Raw genomic sequence first — 7,405 nt, 5'->3', positions numbered from 1 at the left:
AATCGCATGATGTTGAACATGTGTACATGTCCATCTCACAACAAAGTGGGTTTTACATTTGACAGAAGGTTCAAGTCTGAATACCACATCTGTACATCTGAAATGATTTAAATAAAGGATGCATGTGATTTATAGCATAAATACAATTTAAAAAATCCTTTTATATATTCTTTTTCTCTCAGCAGAGTGTAAATTCTGAATCAACATCATTTCTCTGCCACTTGCTGCGTCTGTGGTGCAGTCTTAAATCAGAGTGGAAGCAGCACAGTCATCCACTCCAACATTGTGGACACAGAATGATGACATCACAGGGCAAACCGCCAGTGAATCGATTGGTCCAGACAATCCAGAAGATCTGAACCAATTCATTTTCTGAGACTGCCAACAAAAACGTAATACAAGAAAATACAGATTTGTTACAGGCACAGTGTATGCCAAGTCACGAATATGAGGAATGAGAGGGTTATAAGACATTGATTATGCTTACATCATGGTATGGGTGGACGAGCCCTTTAGAGGTATTAAAACCTCTAAACTGTTGCGCAAGGACAGTTAGAATTGCATTGCTTGTTTATTATACTTTGGCTCCAATCCCTCTTTAACAGAGTCTAATCCATGCACTACTGCTCAATAGCACCTCCTCTGACGAATAAATGTAGCTTTGGCTGACTGCATGCACTGTGGAGCACTCATTTGCTAGTGTAAGCTCTCCTGATAGACAATGCTGCAGTGACAGAACTGGTGTGCAGGAGTATTCCAAAACCGGGGGTCAAAATGTAAAAAGTCAACCCACAACCAATATGGGGACCAATTATATGTATATATATATATATATTATGGGTCTAAACCTATAACCCACAGTCAATTTGACTCTGGGCCTACATGGTGAGCCAGTCACACACTGCCTCATAAGCCTCCCAGCTACAGTTAGCACTTGCATGATGCAGGCTCAGGCTGGGCTTATAGACGGCCCACTCTGCCCCGCGCTAGTAGCTCATCCGGACGTGTCACAAGGAAGCCAGACTCAGTATATGTTCTGTAACATGTATAAAACATGCACAGAGTCCACTATGGCCAGTATGAGCAGCATGCTTGCTCTTCATTTCCATGTTTACTTCCCTCGGTTCTCCATTCTGATGTGTACATGGATCGGCTCTAGTAAATGCTTGCTTTTTCCCAGCTTGGCCAGGACCAGCAATGCTTAGGAGACTGCACTAAGCCGGCCAGACTGGTTACAGCTCAGCAGTGGGAAAGGGGTATTAACCAGCTTATCAGTGGTGCTTCCTCAGAAGGCTTGCAAACTCGCAGCCCAGCTATTCACACTTCCATTTCTTTGTCTTAAATGGTGTGGCTGTTTTGAATACCCCCGGCAGTCTACAGGTGTAGCTACCTCCAGGTCTGCCAGCTGCCTGGGCAGTGGAATTTGGGTTACCTACTTCATGCTCACCTTCTCCCATGTTGCATCCTTCCTCAAGAAGCAGTATTTTTTAATTAAGCCTTACATAATGTTTTGTTTTCTGCACAATACTCAACTTAAATTCAGTGCCTTATCAAGGGCCCAAACCTTGCAAAGTTCAAAATGAAATTCAGTCAACTTCAGCAGAGGGGATCTTCGTTGGTTCTGGGAGGAAAGCTTTGTTTAATGTTTAAATGGCATGGCAGCCTAAATAGCCATCAGAATTCAGTGAAACCGTGTGGTCACATCAGAAACCAAAGCCACGCTTGCTGGTTAAAGAAAACTAAGATCAGGAAGCACATGAAAATAGCTCTATAACAAAAATGCCATTATAACGTTTTATCAGCCCTAAAGGAGCAAACAGAATCGGAATCACATTTTTTTTTTTTACTGTATAAAGTCAAGTTAATTTGATGGTTTCGCTGAAAACATGGCTGAACAGTTAATTAACGCGAGGCTGAAAGTCTTAATTTGATGGCTGCGCCGCTCTGAATTGAGCAAATGAACTGGCCAGAGAAAGGAGGACTGCGCCCGCGTGCATAGGGAAAGCCATGAAACAGTCAGCGTGATGTACACACCACATCACACTGGCCGCTATTTCAGATTCAGTCTGCTGTGCGCAAGTCAGACTGCCAAAGCTTAAAGCCGCGTGATTGGTGGGAGAGTCCACCAACATTCATTTACGACCGATGCCTCTTCTACCCTCATTAACCCTGATTTTCTTACAGATCCAGATCTTTTTAAAAAGCAACAAGCATTTGGAGTATTAATGGCATGCAGAACAGAAAATTAATTAATTAGGTACAGTTAATTGATATAATTAGTATAAACTGGCTTTACTGGATGCATTAATCAGTCTTGTAATTGGTTGTAAAGTTCAATAAGATGCACACAACCAAAATGAAGCCATGCTATGTATCCTAAAAAAAGTCTCCCAGCCACTCAATGCAATGAATACACAGTATTTTATCACAGAGTAAGATCTGTATATCCAATGCACCACCCCTCCCCCATCCAACTATGCCTATGGCTGGTGACAAGAAAGTGCCTATTAATGTAACTTAACATAACATAACACAAAATAACATAACATAGCATAATATTGAGAACAGGTTATTCAGCCCAAATGCTTACCATCCTTCCATAAAGATAGTTTGGGTTTAACGGCACACAATGGCAAACCATCTGTAGCCTATAGCAGCTTTATTAGGCCATGTGAAGCTAACTGCCATTTTGGATCTAAGGGCTTTGGCTAAATCATTACCCTGAGGCAGACATATTCTGATAGGTAATAGCTGGTGTGTTTCTGCCAGCAGCCAGAGGAACTCTGCATGGACACAGCGCTGCAGAATGACCCACTCAATCTGAAGCAGAATAACATGGAAGCATTCCCCGGCGTGGCGTTGCTCTGAGAGGACGGCAGAAAGTGTCGTTCGTAGCTCGGCGCTGGCCCCGCGAGGCCGGCAGTCACGGAGGGCAGAACGCAGGCCGCGGCGTGATTCAGCGGCTCTCGGCGCCCCCTACGCACTCCCGCCATGTTTCTCACGCACGGCGGCTCCGCGCGACACCCCTCACCTCAACCCCTCGCCCTTCCTCCGTGTGTCATCGGCGGGCCCCCGCGGCGGGGCCGCTTCTGACTGAGTCACTGATATTAACCTGGCGCTCCTGCGCACGTCCTCGCGCGGTCATTAACGCTTAGAAGCCTCCCCGTAGCCCGCAGCCGCACACTGCTACGGACATCTGTTGATTCTGAATAGAAAGGCTGCTTGGACTCCACATAAAAGAAGAGACATATTTGTATGACTGCAGTACATTATCTTTTGTGATCACTTGGCACAGTACACAAGGAATTCAAGCAGAGGCACCCATGGCTTGTTACACGAGAAGGTAGCACTTTGGAAGAATTATGAAATTTGCTCAATTAATTAATTAATTCATTCATTCATTCATTAAGTAATTAAGTTTTTCTGAAATTAATGCTAATGACAAATATTGATCTAGGGATTAAAAAGTGAATACACGGTTGGTTTCAACAATCTTCCTTCATTGACTTCCAGATTTCCACAACCATACTTCATAATGTGCTGGAGAAGCAGAGCATTTCAGAATGTATTACTATTACATTAACTGTATTTATCCAGAATCTACTGAAGAGATTTGAACTTTACCCCCATTGCAAAGATTTTTTGTGTGGTTATGCTGGATTTGTTTTGCCTGGTATTGAATGATGGCTATTTCAGTGCCAGTTACAGCTAGTACACCTGCAGGATGGAGCATAATTGGCCATACCACTGCCCAGGGAAGGAGGGTTTCAGTTTCTAGCTTTGCCCCCATCTTATTGAACAACTCGATCGATCAGGCACCAACGTTCTGTTTGTGCTGGCTGCTCATAAGGCGTACTAGCTGGTGTGCTGCACACTGAACAGAAGCAATAGCTTTGGTGAACACACAACTGACCACACCACCCTCACAGACTGACAAAAGACCTACAAAACCTACAGATATGATAGGGCATACAAAAATGGCTGCCGTGCATCACCCAGATGAGTGCCACACATGTTGGTGGTGTTTGAGGAGAGTTTCCCCTACAGTTGAGTTTGAAACAAGACTAAGAAACCTAGTACAAGGCTGGACCTAACACACATGATCCGGCCGACCAATGGTGTAACTTCATCACTCAGTCACTCAGTCAGTAACAGACATTCGCGTTTGTAGGGCTGGCCCCACTGTTGCGGTCCAGCCAAAAAGTGCTGCATGAATGCAAACTATTCTTATTATTATTATTTTTCCAAACTGGAGAAAATAGAAATAGAGCAATGAAAAATTTATGAAAACACAACATTATTCCCTCACCATGTACAAGTGAGTAAAGAGTAACATTTCCTGTTAGGGTTCGGCTCTCTTTTGACGGATTAAGGCCTGGATTAATCACAGGCACGCACCTAGCGCTGATGCTGTTTTTGTTTGTTTGGAAGTGGGGTTTCTTTCTTCTACCTGATTGAAAAGGATCACTGAGGACAAGCTTTATAATTTCAAATAGCAGGTGGGTCTACCTTCTGCTTTTAATCCAGGCCTTACACCTCTGGCAACCTGAGAGGGGATATCTGTGTTTATTAAGGCAAGCATATAATGGTGGCAAGCAGAATATTGAGACTGTACCCAAGATAAAAAAGGGCATGTGTGTTTACCCAAGATTGTCGGTGAGCCAATTTTTTTTATCCTTTGAAATACTGTACACGATACGAAAGCATTTCTGTTACTAAATTATGTCCAATTGCACAACTTTTCTTTGTTTTGCCCAAGGATCTCAGATAGAATTGGAATTTCACAATACAGTACTTTAGGTTTTAGCCCGGTGTGTCACACGGTGTCTGTAAAGACGTTTTATTTGCTCTCTATGGCCGCTCCCATTATTCAAACACTCTCCAACCCTTTTAAAAACCAGGCTAGACAGGCAAGCCCTCTTTGAACCGCGGGGTGAACCGAACCTGTCAGCATGGGAAGGAGGGGTTGCTGGAAAGGGGGGAGGGGGGGCGGGGCATTACCGCAGTTTCCATTTCAACGTTGGTGTGAGCCAGAGGGATGCATCACAGGTTAGTAATCGGGAAGATCGTAAACGTCACATTCCGTCCTGGTTTCACCAATTTCCTGGTCACTACTGAGTGTGTTAAGCAGGTAAGGGGCTGCGGTGTTGTGCAATTCAGATAAATGAGTGGTGAGTGGCTAGGGCGGAAGTTTTTCAACAAGGCGTATGCTGGTCCATAACTAGTAACCTTTAAGGACCTTTAGATGCACACCAGGGGATTTTGGAGCCTGGTCTGAGGCTTCCAGAGTTCCTGCCTTATTTCAGAGAACCGATTTCCTGGTCAATTAGAAGGAAAGCTACTTGACTTGGCAACAGACGTGAGATCGTTCTCCCTACAAGACCAGGAAAAGCACACATATTTCATCTGCCAATCACAATGGAGACTGGAAATAGAATATGGAGCAAAGCTGGTGCAGGTGAAGTAACTGGATTGCTTAGCAACAATATCAGTCATTCTCCGGCTGCTGATTACTTCAGCTTTCAGTTAGCTGAAGCCCAGGTTCCTGTTCATCCAATGGCTGCGTATGATGCTTTATTTAAACTCTGTTTATCAGAGAGGGCCTTGCAGTGTGTTTATAAGCTTTATTTGGGGCTTTTTTCCCCTTGGCTTCAATCTGGATTTGGCCAAACTGCCAATTTCAGCACACTTGTTCCCATGTTGGGGGCATTCTGAAGGACCATCTAGATCAAGACATTGTGTAATTAAAGCCGCAAGCGGCATTGGGAGGGGTCCAAGCATTGGCACTATTGCGCCCCCTATAGAACGATTTTAAAATGGTTTTGATATTCAACATATATAACATATCTGCTGAATATCATGATGATTGTATAAAGTATAGATGACTTATGGCCAATTTTGTGCTAAGAGCTTCGTCAAAGTAAGAAGTTTGTTGGTTGACAGCGGCCATACCGATATCCGATTGGGCCCATTTATATTGCGTTTATGTAGGTTGTTCCCCTGAGGCTCTGTATCCGATTTGGTGCTGATTGGGCCAAAATTGAAAAAGCCCTGTAGAAAAACCTGTTTTTCAAACTAGACCCGACGGTGTCGGATTACTTAGTTGCGTCACCATGGATGTCTCCTAGCCACTTGCCATGAATACCTTTACTATGTCGTAACACTTAGATGGCCCGGCGTGTATGTAGAATTGCAGCGCATCCGTGCCACAACTAAAAAAGGCGTCAGACACATATTCCAATCCATTGCTCAGTTTAGCAGAGAATGCACATTTCAGAGCGCCTCAGAGACAGATAGAATAATAATCCATATTTCAAATAATAAATACGACATTGAAAAAAGAAACAAAAAACGAAATATCAACTCGCCATCCCCGCTACCTGCGTGCTGCGCGCAGAGTACCGTATTATTTATTTAGACATTGGCAGACGACAGCATAAATTGCGTCTTTTGTTTATATTCAACGTAATTGCAGCAAGAAACTGCAGCCATAGACACAAGTTTGTTATATTCTGGTAGCAAAGAAGCGGACTATATATATATATATATATATATATATATATATATATATATATATATATATATATATATATATTTACCGTCATTGTTTTATTATACCAGCGTGTTTTTGTGCGTTTGTAGAGAAACTCAAATACTATCAATAAAAATGGTTTAGCTATTTCTCAGCATAATGACGGATTCAAAGACTAAACGAACTCACCCGATACTGTCTTCAAATGTATCCATGCCAAAGAAAAGTAATTATTCATCTTCTCAAAAAGCTTTTACTAACAAACTTTTAGTAGCATGCACTCTGGCACTGTCTTCCATTGTTTCCCTGACGCAAAGATTTGGGGGTGTTTTGTTGACATAGTTAAAGCACCATAGATTCACCTGAATGACTAAAGATACATGCCACTGAAAGTTTAGACCCTCCCCTCACTGATAAAAACTAGACCCGATGGTGTCGGCTTGCTTAGTTGCTTCGCCATGGATGTCTCCTAGCCGCTTGCAGTAAAGGCCTTTACTATGTCGTAGCACTTAGGCAGCCCAGCGCGTATGTAGAGCTGCATCGCTTCCGCACCGCAACTAATAAAAAAGTCAAAATGGCGGGCAAACAATATGGCGGACATAGGTGGTCCAAATAGCAAAGTAGTAGAGCACATTCAGATGCATACGTCAATGAAGTTTTGTGTTGATCTGACTTATGTTGTGGGAGTTATGGCCTTTTAAGCATGACCCTTTGTTATAGTGCCACCATCTGGCCAACATAGGTGATTCGTAGTGCCTGAGTAGTGGGGGGCCATAAGAACCCAACTACCAAATTTGGTTGGTCTACGACTTATGGTTGCTGAGCCTCAGACACTTTTAGCGGAAAAAAATAAGAATAATCCTAACAGATACA

At 43.2% G+C, this 7,405-nt stretch overlaps 1 long non-coding RNA gene across 2 annotated transcripts in view; it reads left to right on the top strand.

The window, feature by feature from the left end:
* The first annotated feature begins 4,991 nt into the window (after window positions 1–4,991).
* The window catches only part of LOC135253467 (uncharacterized), a 29,644-nt gene continuing 27,230 nt past the window's right edge, over window positions 4,992–7,405 (top strand). For both annotated transcript variants that reach the window (XR_010329622.1, XR_010329621.1), the window contains exon 1: window positions 4,992–5,049. This is a non-coding gene — a long non-coding RNA (uncharacterized LOC135253467). The remainder of the gene's footprint in view (window positions 5,050–7,405) is intronic.

This window comes from Anguilla rostrata, chromosome 4, assembly GCF_018555375.3.
Source record: "Anguilla rostrata isolate EN2019 chromosome 4, ASM1855537v3, whole genome shotgun sequence".
In the NCBI taxonomy this organism is placed as follows: Eukaryota; Metazoa; Chordata; class Actinopteri; order Anguilliformes; family Anguillidae; genus Anguilla; species Anguilla rostrata.
The sequence above is the reverse complement of the archived record's forward strand: the minus strand, read 5'-3'. Positions and strand labels throughout refer to the sequence as shown.